Genomic DNA, 17,119 nt, shown 5'->3' with positions numbered 1-17,119 from the left:
CCACCATGCTGGACTCCACCACCATGCCAGAGTCATAAGCCTAAATTACCTGTTTCTTCTAGTATGGTGAGTGAAAATAATTTTTGCTATTATCTGTACACTAACTGCAAATAGTGCAATTTTACATGTAATAAATGTGACTAAAATAAATATCAATTTTTAATAATAACAATTTACATATTACATTGCTAACATTAATTTTTTTATTTAATAAAGTTTTATTTTTCCAAATGTACAGCTGATTGAACCTGTTCATGCATCTTCACCAGCAGCTGGGGCATCTCCACCCTTTGTGTTTCTGGTGTAAATTACTTGGGCTCTGTGCTTTGAAACCAGCTTGATAAGCCCTTTACTAAGGAGCTCCTGAAGAGCTGCCCTGGCCAAGGAACCGTGAATCTTCAGTCTCTCAGAGACCACGGCTGGAGTAATAAGTTTATAGTTGGGAACTTCCTTACAGAATAAGTTTATAGTTGGGCACTTCCTTACAGAGTTTGTCGTATGTAGCCTTGTCAAACAGGACTAGATTGTTGAGCTTGTCCCGAACTTTGCCTTTGGACCACTTCTTTTTGGCCTTGCCACCAGACTTATTTACTGGGCCTTTGTCTTTTTTGGCTGACTTTCTGGCATCTTTCTTATTCTTGTCATCCTTGGGCGGCATGATGAAGCTCGGAGAGTGGCGACGACCACTGCAGCCTCCTTAAGATGTCGGGGGAAAAAAAAACGCTAACATTAATTTTTCACTTAATTATGCTTTGAACAAAATAGTGAATTGTTGCGAGGAGGGTGCTTGTTTGCTGCCAGCTGCTCAGACCTGAAATAACCACACAGAAACTGTATTATTTAAATTACTGTTTGGCTCAATAGCTCTAGCTTCTTATCGGCTAGCTCTTACATCTTAATTTAGCCCATCTCCATTAACCTGTGCATCACCACGAGGCCGTGGCCTACCAGCAAAGTTTCAGTGTATCTGTCTCCAGCAGCTTCATGGCTTTTTTCTGACTCTGCCTCCTTTCTCCCAGCATTCTGTTCAGTTTTCCCCACCTACCTCCATGCTTTTGCCCTATCACAGGCCAAGACAGTTTCTTTATAAACCAATGATATTCACAGCATACAGAGGGGAATCCCACATCAGTGAATGGCTTGCTATTTGTTGGTTTCATTCATTCATTACCATGAAAGAAGTGAAATGACCTTCCCTTTTTACAAGCAATGAAGCTGAGCCCTAAAGAAATAGCTAACTTTCCTGTACCCTGTAACTTGCGAGTGGCAGATTAAATCGCAGCCCAGAAAAGCCTGTCCAGCTCACAACCACTGTCTCAGTGCATTAAAATTCATTAGATAATAACATAATAAAAAATATAGTCCTTTGTCATATTGGTCAGTTCTGACCTCTGCCTTTGCTGTTTGGCTCCTTTATACAATAAATCTTTGATACTTAATTTTGAGCATGTAGATCTCTGAATGTATCTGCGTTTAATTAAGGAGAAGTACATTTAATGGAGCTGGCAAATTTTAAGTGCTTGGCTATCCTCAGAGCTGGCAAAAGCCCTCTCAGGTCTTAAATTAACCCTCATACTTCCGGGGAAGTTGATGGGAATGGCGAAAACCGACACGGATCTTGAGTGTTCCATTTTCCTTGCTACCAACACACAGCCCCATTCTCTCAGAGTGGAAGATGCTCCTGAAACCTTTGAAAGACCCTTTCCAGCCACAGCCATGCAGGAGGCCTGCGGAGTGCAGACTTTTCAGATTGTTCTCATTATGGTGTTTCTTCCTCAGTCACAAGTCTGTACAAGGACATTGGAAAAGCAACCTCTAAGAATTTCTTTTTCTCCTTGCAAAGTTAAACCTTTAAGGCCTCATTTGCAAATAAAAGACACGAGTGTGTGGCATTTCCTAACAATAGGGGCATCCTGCTAATGACAGTGTAGCTGTCCACGTCTTTAAGTTCTGAGACCACTCTGGGGCAGGATAAAGGGGACAGAGACGAAGGTCAGAAGGCGGCCTAGCTTTCCTTTGCCTGTTCCCTGGAGGGTTTTAATTACACTCAGAGTACCACGCCCCACCCTGTCCCTTCTCAAGGTCAGCTCTGTCCAGACAGTTTTAGCGTCAACTTCCTGAAGCTAATGCACGTCCACAGTGAGCTGGTGCCTTTGTACCTGAGGCTTGGTTTCCTTTTCTTCATTACCTGTGTCCTTTCTGGGGTGACAAGGTCTCTTTTACCCCAGCCAGGACAGCCACGGTGCTGACTGCAAGTGCTCTGGCTGCTTCTCCCTCGTTAGCAGTGACATCACTGTACATTAAGGACATCATATCTCCTTCCGTATTAGAATGCCTGTCAGTTCTCCTGCTCAAAAGCCGTAAATCTGCCATAGCAGCCCGAGCTTGGGGAGTTTTCATTATGAAAATATGAAGATAAGCGGTCTGTCTTACTGTCAAAGGCAAAGAGGTAGACTTCAAGCAATAGCACTACTTGAAGAAATAAATATACATTGCCTTAGCTGAATGTTATATAAGCACAATTTGAAAAGATAGCTCTCTTTAAAAATAAAAAATAAAAAGTTTTTTCAATCCAGGCTTTCACAGAGCAGGCTGGCGTAGCTCAGATGGGAAGCAGAAACAGAGGCCGATTTATGAAGACATGCACTTCACCCGCGCCCTCGCAGTAAGGCAGGCGGCCCAGCCAGCAGTGTTAGCCTTCTTCTGGAGCCGTCCGGTCTGAAAAGCCGCGGAGTCCTCACGCCACAATTCACCTCAGCCCACAGACGAAGCTGCCTTTGTGTGGAGATACCTTTCTGGTCACTCCTTTTAAGCCTAGCAGTGCGTTCTTCCTGGCTAGAGTGTGTTTGGCCTGCCTGTTTCACACAAATGGTCAGTGAGGTAAAAGAAGTGTGACCCAGGAAATGTGGGGTTAAATTCTTATCTAACCACAAAAAAATACTGGGAAAAAAATTGTAAATGGATGGATTTATGAGCTTGAGAACCGTTTGCAAACAGACACAGGCCCAGAGGTCCGTGGAACTGTGACGTCTCGGAACTGAAGACCCAAGTGAACCCTCCAATAGCCTTGTGCCCACCTGTGAAGAAAGCCAGAACTCCTCAGTGGGGCCATTAGGAACTTGTTAGAAGTTTGCTCTGACCTGGGAGCTTGCAAGGATACATCAGGTTTCATATGCTCTTATTTTTGTCACTGAAAGAGGCCCCCAGGATCAAAGGGGGTTATTGAAGACGAGTCTCGAAGGGAGAGCAAAGCAGCCCAGATGTGCTCGGCATCTGACTTTCTAAGGACTCAGAAGGTTCAGATAATCCTGCCCGTTAGACCTGACAACGGAGAACTTTTCATAGGCCAGGATTAATTTCTTTTACAGTCAGAAAGGGCTGGCATCTAAATATCTCTGGAGGCATCACTGTGACAAAGAATAGGAACAACCCAGTGCTTCCTGTCTTGCTTGGACACAGAGCTATGTAAACTGGCCATTAGAACGTTTCCAAGGTAAACTGTGAAGTAGCTGTATGGATGGTGTTTGTCTGCCCTTTAGTTAGGACAGGCCATTTGGCTCGTGGGTAGAAAGCCACAAATGGATTGATGGATTAATTCAAACCTGAAGATTCACACTCACAGGGGCCCAAAATGGCTTGGATCTACAACCAGCCATCTAATTACCAAGAACAAAAATGGCAAACTCTCTCCCGAGATAACTGGAGCTCAGGCATGCCCCTGTTGCTGTGTGTGAGGGACTGTCTGTCCCTTCGACAGCCTTGCCTGATAGGACCTGCTCCGGCCAGGCAGCCCTAGTCTCTGGAGTTTCAGAGTTCGGCTTGGGGCTAGAAAGCTTGTGAGGCTAGCTGTGCTGGGTACCCCAGGAAAGCGGCAGGAAATGCTTTCATTGGTCACCCCTCCATTTTGAAGTCATAGTGATGACTGCACATTGAAGAGACCAGCACAGAGGTGCTCTGAGACCCTGGAAGTAGGGGTAAAGCACAGGAGTGGTTACTGAGCCCTCAACCCACTTGGGACCAGTCAGCTGCTAAAGGTAGTGGTGACAACAGCTGGAGCTTAGAACATATTCTGCATGCAGAGTTCTGGGACTCCACCAGTTACAAACAAATGACAAGATGTACAAAAGAAACCAACCAACTGAAAGATATACAGCATACCCAAGGCCTCAAAGGAGCAATGCAATCACTCCAAACATTTCTCTTTTGGGGACCACTACCTTTTCTGCCTAAAGCAAAGGTGAGTAGGATGCTCACCTCCAAACATCTTTGTGAATAGCCTTCTGTATAAAGAAAATCTGAGCTAAAAGGGAAGACCCCTGCAGCGGGTGTCCTACATCACGATGTGCTCAAGTCTGGCACTCCTGGCCAGCTGCCAAAGGCAGACACTCGACTACACAGCAGTGGCCACAGTCAGCAGCACAGCCTCTAGGTTCTCAGTGCACTAAAACCTGCTGTTTAATAAGGAGTTTTTTGTTTTTGTTTTTGTTTTGTTTTAGAAACAGAGGATGTTTCGAAACTCTACAGATAACTTAAGAATCTTGAACGTAGAGGCCAGGGGCCTGGGCTCCATTTACATACAGGCTGCTGGGTTCATTTTGTCCCAGAGCCGTAAGCTACAGCACCGTCCTGTGAGTACACGCTGCCAATGTGTCATTCCTTGCGTACATCCTATCAATCAGAAGAGCAGGCTGTTGACAAACTGAAATGAATCAGTGAACATGTGATCAGCTCCGTGGCATTAAAAAAAATGAGTTTTAAAGCTTTCCATGGGCTACAGAAATTAGTTATGCAGTAGGCAGTATTTCTCAAAGCAGGCAGCAACAAGGTATATTGCAATTTGCTCCTCTTCCAATTGAGAGGTGGCCTCAAAGACACCCATGAAACTGGAGATGATTTGTGACCATCTTGACCAATAGAAGATGGCAGAAAGGCCACATGTGACTTCTGTGGGTGGGTCATAGAAGAATACCAACTTGTTTGTGGGAGCATCCATGCCAGAAAGTCCACAACTCCCATGTTAGTTGCTTGCTGAGGCAGCTGTGCTATGCAGAAGCATAGATAGCCTATGTAGGGAGACTGTGCAGGGTGACTTTGTGAGCAGACACACACAGAGACACATACACACACACACACACACACACACACACACACACAAACAGACAGACAGACACAGATACATACAGACACACACACGGAGGTTCACCCACACCCTAACTACACACATTTATGGTTGATTCAAACTTAGCCACCATCTGACTGCAGCCTTTTGAGAGACCCTGGGCCAGAAAAATCCAGGCCTATTTAAAATTGCAGAGATACTCAAAGGTGATAAAATACTGCTATTTCACACGGCAACTGTAAATGCAACAGTTGACAGGAGCAAAGAAGTATCTGACCCACAACTGCTAAAGAACACAAGTTTACAGTCACAGCTCTGCACTAGTGATCAGAAAATCCTGGGTACAAATTCTGGATCTGCAATGCATTAGCCACGTGACTTTTGGCAGGTTACTTGTCTGATCTCAGTCAGTTCATTTACAGCTTGGTGATGATCATGGTCATAACTTCACAGGGTTTATATGGGGGTTAAATTGCTTTAGACCTGTAAAATGTGCTCAGAGAAAGACCTGTCAAATAGCAAGTGCTTCCTGAATGCTGTACAAAGAATTCCAGGTTCTGTAGAGTCTGAAACATGTACAGTTCAATTCAGTGTCCCCTAAAACAAAGAGGGAGGACAGGAAAGATGGCTCAGCAGGTAAAGGTGCTTGCGGCCAAGTCTGATGACCTGAGTTCAGTCCTTGGAACAAACATAAAGGTGGAAGGAAAGAACTGATGGCCACAGTTGCCCCTGGCTTCCGTGAACATGTCATGCCACGGGTGCTCACACACACACACACACACACACACACACACACACACACACACCTGGGCATGCTAAAGAAGTAAATAAATATTCTTTAAAAATCCAAATATACAGATTTCCAGATATTCAGAATACTTGGGGTTAGGCCTGTGGCAAGGTGTTTGGGGGTAACCGTGAATCAGCCCTGTCCTTGTATTGTAGGAGTTTCTACTCCACAATATTCGGTGGAAAAGCAATCTTTACCAAGGAGGCTATGCTTTAAAGGAGCTGTCTCCATACTTCCTCTCTTGTCATGAAGCCGTTTCCCACAGTGCCACCTAAAGCATAACTGACATTTGAGAGTGTGCAGATCTCTAGGAATGGAACTCAGAGGTAGAGGGTTGGGCAAGCATACTAAAGCCCCGGGTTCCAGCCACACCACCACAAATATAATCCCTGAAAACGGTGATTCTACATCAGGGCTTTGTCTAAGCAAATACTCAGATGAGAATTTTCTATATCTGTATATCTGTGTATGTATATATGTGTGCAGATATCTAGGCAGAATGTTCACATGCCTATACATTTAAGTACATGTTGTTATGACTGGTGTAAATAAAAATACATGATTCTATAATAATAAAGAAGTTAAGTTTCTGTGGAGTATTATGCTGCTATGAAAATGATCTCATAGTCACAACATGTAAAGATTTTTATAAATTATAATTAAGAAAATTAATATATAGAACAGTGTGTAAGATGCAGTGTAAGAATTAAGAGACACATAAAGGGAGTGCCTCCACCCTGGAACACTGTTTTCTGGGAGTGGTGAAATGATGCAAATTTTGAGATTTTTTTAAAAAAATTATTATTTCCTCCTGCTTATTTACAGAAGATCTGCCATACTTTTATGATATACGCAATTGGAACTTTATTTCCTGGAACTCGGTCTGTAGACCAGGCTGGCCTTGAACTTACTGCCTCTGCCTCCAAGTGCTGGGATTAAAGGTGTGCACCCCACCACCTGGGCCAAACGAAACTTTTAAAAAGGGATGACTACATCTCATTAAAACTTGCCTGTTGCTTTAGGGTGATGAACCTTTCTCACTAACTCTCAGTTCTTGATCCATCTTCGGTTCAAACACATAATTAATAAACTGCCACTTTTTCCGGGCTGGGCACACCTATTGACTGGAATCCAGATGTGCTGGAAGAGCAGGGAGATGCAGGTTTGTTGGGAAGAACAGGATGTGAGCTAATACACAAATCTCTGGAAAGGCAGCCCTTCAAGTCCATGTCTGTGGATGAAGCATGCTCACATCTGCAGTGAGGGGAATCAAGAGCTAACACGGAGCCGGGCGATGGTGGCGCACGCCTTTAATCCCAGCACTCGGGAGGCAGAGGCAGGCGGATCTCTGTGAGTTCGAGACCAGCCTGGTCTACAGAGCTAGTTCCAGGACAGGCTCCAAAAAACCACAGAGAAACCCTGTCTCGAAAAACCAAAAAAAAAAAAAAAGAGCTAACACGGGAGCTGGGCGTGAAACTCAGTGGTGGATTGTGGGGGTGGAACTCTGTGGTGTGTTATGGGAGTGTAACTCAGTGGTGGATTATGGGAGTGGAACTCAGTGGTGGATTATGGAAGTGGAACTCAGTGGTGTGTTATGGGAGTGTAACTCAGTGGTGGATTATGGGAGTGTAACTCAGTGGTGGATTATGGGAGTGTAACTCAGTGGTAGATTATGGAAGTGGAACTCAGTGGTGGATTATGAAAGTGTAACTCAGTGGTGGATTATGGGAGTGTAACTCAGTGGTGGGGTACCTGAACAGCATAGGAAAAGCCCTGGGTTCAAACCTCAACATGAGTAAATAAATAAATTTTTAACAGTATTAATAAAAACAATAAATCATCTCTGTTATTTGATTGGATTTGCATTCTTAGTAATAATCCCAGGCATATTTATTCCAAAAGTCCTTGGTGCTCTTGCCTTGACCACAGCTGCCAGCATCCTAAATGTGTGTGTATGTGTGCCTGTGAGTGTGTTGTGTGCACGTGTGTGTGTGTGTGTGTGTGTGTGTGTGAGAGAGAGAGAGAGAGAGAGAGAGAGAGAGAGAGAGAGAGAGAGAGAGAGAGAGAGACCTTTTCAGGGTGGTAATGAGTGGCCCAAATATTTTGGGTAATAAATATGTAGAACATTAAAACTGAGTAAAATAGAGTCCATGACCTTCCTTCCCTCTCAGAAAGCAGTCAGCATTCATTATTATTGTCATTCTTATAACTTCATTGTTCTTACGATAGCTATTACATACCTGTGCACACAAACAACCTACGATGTAACCCATCAACAGGTTCACACACAGTGTTCTCGGCAGACCTCTAGTATCCATCTCGATCAAGAGAAACTTTCTACCTCCTGAACAACCACCACCCATCAGCTCTTTCCCCAACTCCTGGCAACCATTGTTTGGGTTTGCAGGTTGTTTCTCCTTTAGATGCTGTAAGTGGGACTATGGAAAAGAAAAAGAAAGGACCGTGTTCTTGGTGACTACCTAACTTCACAAGGTATCTTATGATATCTTATCTATGTTGTTGTGTGCTTCCTTCTTTGAAGTTGAATAGCATTACAGTAAACATGTCTTGTGGTTCATTCTTGTAATGATGTATACTTAGGTTGACTGCATGTCCTCACTATTTTAAAGTAGTAAGTATAAAAGAAAACATTTCATAAACAGTTTGACTTCAATTGTTTTGGGTAATCCCCGTTGGGGATATTCAATCACACTGTGAACCCCAAGTTTGTGCTTGCATTAATTAAAATTAACCTTAAGTCAGGAGGCTGAGTTAGCAACCAGTTAACAGAAAGTGATCATAGAGCATCAGAGGACATCTGGGAGAAAGAGAGACATGCACTGGAAGTAGCCAGGAGGGATTTAGAGTGGCATGGCTCTTTTTGTTTGGCAGAGTGGAAGACTGGTGTGGGAGTTCCTTCTGTCTATGTGTTGCTTTTATTGGTTAATGAATAAAGAAACTGCCTTGGCCTGATGATAGAGCAGAACTTAGGTAGGTGGAGGAAACTAGACTGAATGCTGGGAGAAGGAAGGAGGAGAGATGCCATGGAGCTGCCGGAGATAGACATGCTAAAACTTTGCTGGTAGGCCACAACCTCATGATGATACACAGATTAATAGAAATGGGTTAAATTAATGTAAAAGTTAGCCAATAAGAAGCTAGAGCTAATGGGCCAAGCAGTGATTTAATTAATACAGTTTCTGTGTGGTTATTTTGGTTCTGGGCAGCCAGGACGAACAAGTGGCCTCCTCCTACAGAAGACAGCAGCAAGAAGAGGAGGTTACCTAAGTGTTACTCAACCTCTGAGCTAGCAGGTTTCCACCCCAGCCTTTGAATCCCAAGCCTTATTTATAAGTAGAACAATACAGATTTAATTAAAGCTACTTTTAGTGGAAGTGGCAGAGCCAATGCCTGCAGGAACAGAATTTCCAAGGCAGGGCTCTTGTACCTGCAGAGTCCCAATTGCTGTCTGAAAGAGATTGTTGGGGTTTACTCTTTTATATTTTACTTTAAAGTTGCATTTATTTATGTGTCTGTTCACAAAAAAGCTGGAAAACAGTCGTCAAGGGATGTAAATCATCTCAGCCCCCGTTTTGTTCAGCACCTATGCCTAGGAAAAGTACCCACTCCTTCTCATGGCTCTTGTGAGCTTCGAGTGGAGTTCAGGCCTTTGTGCTTCATCAGGCAATACCAAAGCAGGGTACACTGGGTCAATGAAACATCACCAGTGGGTGAGGACTGTAAGGACATCAAAGAGAAAACAGAGCTTTCCTGAGCTCCGCGCCAACTAGTGAAGCCTAATAAAGTGTTATTTAAATACCTAGACACAGCCTAAGAAAATAAAATCCACTTTCTTTCTTTCTTTTTTTTTTTTTGAGGGAGCAGCAATTTTCTTTAGAGTTCTTTCAGAATCTATTTTTCTTGAATTTTGGATGTTTATAAATACACAGTTGAGTTGTTCTCACAACAGGCTGCACTAGAGTAGTTTGAGTTATTTTGGGGTGGGTGGTACACCTAACACTCTAGTCCTCCTTAATGCCTAATGTACAGTTAACTTTTCTGTACATGTATGTGTGTGTCATGTGCATGAATTTCAAGATATGCATACATGCTGTGTGTGTGTGTGTGTGCGTGTGCATGTGCATGTATATATGCAGCAGGCGATCAGAAATAGATGCCAAGGATCTTTCTCAATCTCTTCTCCACTTACACATTTCGAGACAGCTCTCACTGAAGCTGGAGTTCACCAGTTGGCTAGACTGGCCAGACAGAGAGCTCCGGTTCATCCTGTCTCTGCCTCGCCAGCACTGACAGCCACCCCTGCCCTTTTTCTCACATATTCACTGGGGACCCAAAAGCAGGTCCTCCCGGTTTCAGTTTACCTGTGGGCTATCTCCCTCGCCCTCTGTCGGTTACTTTACTGAAGTGGGGTGTCCTTTGGAGAGTGATTCTGTCCTTGAAGGGTCTAGCGTATTTCCTGCTCCTGAATAGAAATAGATGGAGACGTTAGACTTGGGCTGTAGTCATCAGTTTTAGGTACTTAATCACTGGCGGAGAAGTATCTATTAATTAATTGTGTATGATTGGGGTTGAGAGGGTAAAGTTCAAGGAGCGCTTACAGTCTAATTCCTCTAGGACCCACTAACGGACATCATTTTCCTTCATATTTCACTTGATATCACTACGTCAGTGATACTCAGAGAATCTCACCCTGGGACCAGTTGAGGGCTTGTTCATTTAGTCATTTATTCACCAGTTTATATCTAGAAGCACCTTTTATTTGCCAAGCAGAAAGAAAATAGGCAAATGTTTTCCAAAGGAACGGTTGCAATCCAAAAACGATGGAGCCTAACCTAGCCAGTGCCCGGACTGGTACCTGGGCAGGACCAGTGGCTTGGTACCTGACACAAACACTGATATGAAATTCACTCGGCAGCATCTATCCTGATCACTGACTAAACCGGAAGCTGTCTGTCCTCGCCACGCTCTGTGTCATCTACAAGCTGTCTGGGTCTTTAGCAGGAGTCAGCGGGTCTTGTCCCTTCCAACCGAAGGCAGCCAAGAGTCTTCTCATCTGGTTACATACAGAAGACTTTCAAGGCATACATCTCGTTATTTTACTTCTAGTTATAATTCAAGAAGGAAGTTGTTCGGTCCCCAATCCTCTTTTTAATGTTACTGCTTCAGCATTTCTTTAGATGAGGTTTTCACTGTGTTTCTCAAGCTGATCTTGAACTCTGGGGCTTAAGCTATCTCTTGGCCCAGCCTCCCAGGTACCTGAGACTATAGGTGTGCACAGCTGTGTCTGCTTCCAGTTCTGCGTGGACAATGTTGTTCTCGTGAGACTCCCTTCATCTTCTCTGTGTTTGGGAAGTTGCTAGAATCATGTCCAGATGCTGAAGCACCTTTTGTCAAAAGAGAAACAAATGCACCATTTTTTTTCCTTGAGCTCTTAAGGGAACAACAGATATGCATTGTTGTTGTGTTGTTTTGTTTTTGTTTTTGGGTTCTGCTTTGTTAGAGTCTGAAGGATGGTAATAATCTATGTTGGAACCTAACACACAGCATGATAATATTAGAATGGACAGCTAGGTGTGGTGGCCTCATTTGTAACTCCAGCATTGAAGAGGTACGATTGAGGCCAGGCTGGGCTATTATTCTAGCTGGATTTCTATTGCTGTAATAAAGATCGTGACCAAAAGCAACTTAGGAAGAACAGGGTTTATTTGACTTACACTTCTGGACATCCATCACTGAGGGCAGGAACTCAGGACAGGAGCTGGAGGCAGAAACTAAAACAGATACCATGGAGGACGCTGCTTACTGGCTTACTGCAATTCCAATTATTCCACAGCCCAGGACTGTCTGCCGGGGGTGGGGGCACCACCTACGGTGGCTGGGCCCTCCTTACAGGTCAGTCTGATGCTAGCATTTTCTGAATGAAGGTTGCCTCTTCTCAGATGACTGTAGGTTGTGTGAAGTTGACAGATTAACCAGCACAGCTGTGCAGTAAGAACTGGTTGTGTGAGGTGGCTCAGTCAGGAAAAGCACCGCTACGCAAGCTTGACAGCCTAGAACCCAAGGAAAGGTGGAAGGTGAGAAGTACTCCACAAAGTGTCCTCCGATTCACATCTGCTGTGCCATCACACATAGAGCTAACATAATCATGACCACGACAATAACAGCAACAATAGCAGCAATAATAACACATTTTAAAACAAGAGAAAAGAAGTGATGAAGTCATAGCCCTTACAACTGGATCTGTATGAAGTCACAGCCCTCAGACTGGATCTGTGTGAAGTCACAGGGACCTCAGACTGGATCTGTGTGGAGTCACAGCCCTCAGACTGGATCTGTGTGAAGTCACAGCCCTCAGACTGGATCTGTGTGGAGTCACAGCCCTCAGACTGGATCTGTGTGAAGTCACAGCCCTCAGACTGGATCTGTGTGAAGTCATAGGTCTTCAGACTGGATCTGTGTGAAGTCATAGGTCTTCAGACTGGATCTGTGTGAAGTCACAGCCCTCAGACTGGATCTGTGTGAAGTCACAGCCCTCAGACTGGATCTGTGTGAAGTCATAGGTCTTCAGACTGGATCTGTGTGAAGTCACAGCCCTCAGACTGGATCTGTGTGAAGTCATAGGTCCTCAGACTGGATCTGTGTGAAGTCACAGCCCTCACACTAAATCTGTGTGAAGTCATAGGTCCCTCAGACTGGATCTGTGTGAAGTCACAGCCCTCAGACTGGATCCATATGAAGTCACAGCCCTCAGACTGAATCTGTGTGAAGTCATAGGTCCCTCAGACTGGATCTGTGTGAAGTCACAGCCCTCAGACTGGATCCATATGAAGTCACAGCCCTCACAAGTGGATCTGTGTCTTTATATAAGTGGCTAGTCAGTTCCCTTGCCACTTTCTCCTTATGAAAATGAATTCAGAAGGTGCCGTCAAAGACGCAGAGAACAAGACTGTTGGTACCTTTGCCGTGGGCTTCCTAGTCTTGAAAACAGTGAGGAATGCATTTCTGTTGTTTGTGAGTTGCCCAGTCTAGGGTATATTGCTACAGCAGCCCTCATGGACCAAGCCATGCTAACTCATTAGTAATTTCTAGCTCTATTGATTCCTCCATGGGAAAGAGTTCTAATGCTGAAAGTAATCAAGAACTAACAAACTCTGTTCTCTGCAGATGAAAGTCTGGGCCCGTGTGATTGTTCTAGAACTAGATCCTGCTTGTTTACAGTTCACTGTATTCTAAGCACACTGACAGGATGGTGAAAGTGATCTACACCGGCAAAGCATATGGATTTAATATTCCACACTGGAAAATTAAGGACATCTGGGTTTTGCTATAAACATTTTTTGAAAGTCTAAACATAAAGCATTGGTCCAATTCATCAATATCTTGGGAAGAACTTAGTCATTATATGTCATAATAGAATGTGCTGTGTATTTTTTCTGTAGGGGGGAGAAAACCCAGACTGTCACATTTTCAGTTAAAACCACATTATATAAAAACATTTGAAACTGAATGCAAGCTTATTTTTAAGTAATGAGGTAGAGATATTCTGGAAAAGGAAAAATACTTGAAGACATAAAAATGCATTTTAAGAGTTAAAGTAATTGCATACCCTAGCAACCTTTTGCTGACATCTAAAATATCCCCAAGTTTTATATGCTGTTCTTTCTTTATTTAAGTTGCCCATGCAGTTGAATTAGCTCCACTATGGTCAAGCCAGCTTTCCTGAAGTTGGAATGCACTGCTGCAGGCGTGTGTACACAGATTTCCAACATAAACTATAATTCATAAGGCTCAGCGCAACTCTTTTCTTTGTAGTTGGGTAACCATTTATGTTTGAGGTGAAGATGTTAATATGGAAATTTTCTGAGCTCAGAAAGAGGACGAATGCTATCATTCTAATTTATGACCTTTCTTATAAGGCCAAACGTAAAGGCAACTACAATTGTTTTATAACCCAGAGCCAGCACATAGCAGACGTATGAAATCTGGAGTGTTAGATATAAACTTTTATTACCAAATTATAAATAATTTCTACCACTTATAATGTTCACCTTTCAAGTTCATCTTGATTAGAATACAAGGGCAGCTTCACAGCAATCTCGCCGCACCTTACAGCTGAGAGAGGCTCTCTGGGCTCCCGGGGCATGAAACATCACAGCGTTTAGGGTACCCTGCTCGTGGGGCTCAGACCCAGGTCCCATCTACTGAAATCCAAGTCACACCAAAGTGGTGGCTGATGAAGTTCAAACACTGTGTAAACATATCAAATATTATATCTGAAGTCAAGTATTCATAATGTAGAATAGAAACTCTCTATAGGTTAGACAGAAGACATATTGGCTTTTGTGGAAAGTCTGAATGAAAATATACCTCCTGTAGGCTCAAAGAATTAAATATTTGGTCCCCAGTTAGGAGCGCTGTTTGGGGAGATTATAGAGCTTTTAGGAGATACAGCCTTTCTGGAGAAAGTGTATCACTGGGGCTGCAGGGGTAATGTGGTGGTGGTGATGGGGGGCGGGTTTCAGAAGTCCTCTATCCTGGCCCCAGCTTTCTGATATTTGTCTGTCTGTCTGTCTGGTCTGTGTCTCTGTCTGTCTTCGTCTCCCTCCCCGACACCAGCTTCATACATGTGGATGAAGATGTGATCTCTCAGTTCTGACCACCTGCTGTCGTGCCTTCTTCACCATTGTGAACTCTTCTCTCAGGAACCATATAAAGTCTTTCTTCTGGAAGTCCCTTCTGGTCATGTTTTATCACAGTGACATTTGCTGATCAGTCAATTAGCGCATGAATATCGCAGAAGATATTTAATTCTAGAATCAAATGAAGATGTTTTCCTTATCATTTACTTTAACAAATAATTTCCACATTTCCTTGAAAATGTAGATGAGTGGACATAGAACAGCATGGCTCAAATGCTGTTATTACCCAGGCTGAAGGTCCAGGAAAGGTCTAGGTCCCCACCAGTGTAGCACACTGGCTGAGGCAGTGTTCAAACAAGATCAGTCACTGTTCTTGGAAGTGTCGCACTGATGTTCAATATTAAAATATGCTTCGTAAAATGTTGGCAAATCCAATCCAATATCTGTTTTGTCATCCAATCACTCATATACTCAGAGGGCTGTTGGATGCTTCATGAAATAAGCCAGACATGAGACCTTCTCTTACAAAACAAACAAACAAACAAACAAAAAACAAACAAAAAACATGACACCTAAAGAATTGGTTTGTGGACAAGGAGATGGTTCAGTCAGTCAGTCAGTCAGTCAGTCAAGTATTTGCTGAACAAGCATAGGACTAAGTTTTAGCCTCGGAACTCATGTAAAAGTTGGGCATGGTTGGCATGTTTGTATTCCCAGTTCCAGGGAGGCAGAGACAGGTGGATCCACAGGGCTCATTGGTTAGCCAGCTTAGCTGATTAGGCAAGTTGGTCATAGTGAGAGATCCTGTCTCAAAATGTAGGTCCCAAGAAATGACACTCAATGTTGTCCTCTGGTGCACATGCACATATATATTGTCACGGTTTCTGTCCTGCCTGGTTCCCACAATTTTTAAGTCCCAAAGAAATCACACAGAGGTCTTCATAAGTTATAAACTGATTGGCCCATTAGCTCAGCTTCTTATTAACTCTTATAACTTATATTAGCCCATTATTCTTGTCTATGCTAGCCATGTGGCTCAGTACCTTATTCAGCGAGGCAGTCACATCTTACTTCTTCTGTAGCTGGGTCATGACTGCCGACCAAGCTTTCCTCTTCCCAGAATTCTCCTGTTCTCATTGACCCACCTCTACTTCCTGTCTGGTTGTCCCGCCTATACTTCCTGCCTGGCTACTGGCCAATCAGTGTTTATTTAAAATATAATCAACAGAATACAGACCATTGTCCCACACCACCTATACACAAATTAAAAAAAAAAAAGAATTGGCACAAAGAATTGTAGAAGCACACAACTAACAGTGGCATGGCAAGAATCCACCTCAGCCTTTTACAGCAGCACACGTCTATTTTGGGAATGATGGCTTTAGAAGGTTGAGAAGAAAATGCTAAGACCAAGAGAAAACATTTGCAAAGAATATATTGGCAAAGGGTTATTAGCTCGCATCTAAAAAGAGTGCCTATAAGTCAACAACAAAAAGAATGACTTGATTCAAAACTAGACCAAAGGCCTGATCAGACACATGGCCAAAGAAGATGTACAGATGGAAGCCAAGCGTAGGAGAACACACTCCACATCACGTGACTAGGACAACAATGCGGTTCTACAATGGACTTCTCAGAGCGGCCCACAATCACAATAAAGGAGACATAATGTCAGAGTAAGCACGAGGAGCATAGAGTTTGCCAATCACCGCTGAGGCCACGGGGAAGGGAGACAGCACAGCCATCCTTGCAGAACTAAATACACGCTTCCTGCACACCATCCTACATCTCATTGTGTACCCTGGAAGAGTTCTTGATGTTTGCACAAATGGTTTAAAACTTGATTCCAGGGGCTGGAGAGATGCCTAGTGATTCAGAGCTTGCCTCTCTTCCTGAAGACCAAACTCCAGAACTCTAGCCACCTGTAATCCCAGCATGAGGAGATCCAGCACCCTCTTTTGGCACAGGTACCCACATGCAGGCACACACATGCCTACATAGAGACACAGAAGTAAACAGTAAAATAAACTCAGGAGCTGGAGAAGTACTTGAGAAATTAAGAGCACTTGTTGCTCCTGCAGAGGACTGGACTTAGTTGCTAGCACCCACATGGCAGCTTACAATCATCCGTGACTCCAATGGCAGGCAATCTGTTATCCTCATCTGGCATCTAATGGCACCAGGCACACAGGTAGTTCATACAGACATATGCAGGGAAAGCACTCATACAGATAAAATAAAGTAAATAAATCTTTTAAAAATGAAAAATAGATAAATAAAATAAGTTAAAAATCCAAAACTTAATTCCACACAACACCCACAGAGGAACATTTATAATACGTTTATCAGTAATTGCCATAGCTTGGAGACAACCTGACTGACCTTTATCAAGTAAATGAACAAACCAACTGAGGTACATCCATATGGAATATTACTCAGCACTTAAAAGACATGAGTTATAAAGGCACTGAGAAATCTAAGCCAATCTGAAAAGGCTGTGTAGAGTATATCATGTCTATAACACTCTATAAAGGGCAAAATCTCCATGGG

At 43.4% G+C, this 17,119-nt stretch overlaps 1 long non-coding RNA gene across 1 annotated transcript in view; it reads right to left on the bottom strand.

Moving 5' to 3' along the window:
- Window positions 1-238: 238 nt before the first annotated feature.
- Window positions 239-17,119, bottom strand: part of LOC121455798 — a 21,682-nt gene continuing 4,801 nt past the window's right edge. The window contains exons 2-5 of the long non-coding RNA XR_005975545.1: window positions 11,645-11,980; window positions 11,187-11,314; window positions 10,292-10,392; window positions 239-696 (exon numbers count right to left, since the gene is read on the bottom strand). This is a non-coding gene — a long non-coding RNA (uncharacterized LOC121455798). The remainder of the gene's footprint in view (window positions 697-10,291; window positions 10,393-11,186; window positions 11,315-11,644; window positions 11,981-17,119) is intronic.

The sequence above is a fragment of the Microtus oregoni genome, unplaced genomic scaffold, assembly GCF_018167655.1.
Source record: "Microtus oregoni isolate MIOR12 unplaced genomic scaffold, Mior012 000014F_ref0000157, whole genome shotgun sequence".
NCBI lineage: Eukaryota > Metazoa > Chordata > Mammalia > Rodentia > Cricetidae > Microtus > Microtus oregoni.
This window is presented reverse-complemented; position numbering and strand designations above follow the sequence as displayed.